At 44.3% G+C, this 1,061-nt stretch overlaps 1 non-coding gene across 1 annotated transcript; it reads right to left on the reverse strand.

Annotated features, from left to right (window-relative positions):
- Window positions 1-514: 514 nt before the first annotated feature.
- On the reverse strand, window positions 515-621 carry LOC126204719 (U6 spliceosomal RNA). Its single transcript, XR_007540525.1, has one exon. It is a non-coding gene; the product is annotated as a U6 spliceosomal RNA (small nuclear RNA).
- Between the last annotated feature and the right edge of the window lie 440 nt (window positions 622-1,061).

Below are 1,061 nucleotides of genomic sequence, written 5' to 3' on the forward strand. Positions count from 1 at the left end.
CTCAAGATACCTTAGCATGGCTTGCTTCTTTCCTCATTGCACACGTTTATGGGCTAGCAAAGAACACGCAGGTAAGTTTTTTGAAATATGAACTCTAAAAGTGTTATGTATATGAGTTTAAAGCTGAAACTGTAACGAACAAAAAGCATGATCGATAATGATATTTTCACTCTGCAGCAGAGTGTGCGCTGAAATGTAACTTCCTGGCAGATTAAAACTGTGTGCCGGACCGAGACTCGAACTCGGGACCTTTCCCTTCCGTCGGCAAGTGCTCTACCAACTTTTTTTTTCTTTTAAAACTCATTGCTGAACAAGGACGCTACTCATTACATTTTTTTTTTGATCGTTGTGTTTTGTCGTTGATCCTCCCACTCAGTTTTTTATTACAGAGGCCAACCGGCTCTCTGACCGAATACGCTGAGCTACCGTGCCGGCATTTAAACTTTTCGCTCGAGGGAAGACTTGAACCAAGTACCTGTCGTTCCGCAGCTGCTCACGGTAACCACGGGACCACGGCGCTCCTTAACGCTTCACGATTTTGCGTTTCATCCTTGCGCAGGGACCATGCTAATCTTCTCTGTATCGTTCTAATTTTAGTATATATACCGCCAAAGCGAGTACAGCCAACTGAGCTACCCAAGCACGACTAACGAGCCGTCCTCACAGCTTCAGGTACTGGCAGAAGTGAAGCTGTGAGGACGGGGCGTGAGTCGTGGTTGGGTACCTCAGTTGGCAGAGCACTTGCCCGCGAAAGGCAAATGTACCGAGTTCGAGTCTCGGTCCGGCACAAAGTTTTAACCTGCCAGGAAGTCTCAGCATTATCAATGCAAGTAAGCAAACAAACATTGGTTTCTGAGCTCCAGTTTCATTTGCCATCGATACAAATACAGTAAAAGTGGAATTAAATGGACTACGAAAGCGTACTTTTCACAATACTTCCTTCCCTTTCTGGTTATTCGAAATATAGCAGCAAAAAACTCGTTAACGAGGCCAAATGTGTCGTTTTACTAGAGTAAATAAGGAATCAAGAACACAAAAATGTTCGAAATTGTCTTCCTGAC

This window comes from Schistocerca nitens, chromosome 9, assembly GCF_023898315.1.
Source record: "Schistocerca nitens isolate TAMUIC-IGC-003100 chromosome 9, iqSchNite1.1, whole genome shotgun sequence".
Lineage (NCBI taxonomy): Eukaryota > Metazoa > Arthropoda > Insecta > Orthoptera > Acrididae > Schistocerca > Schistocerca nitens.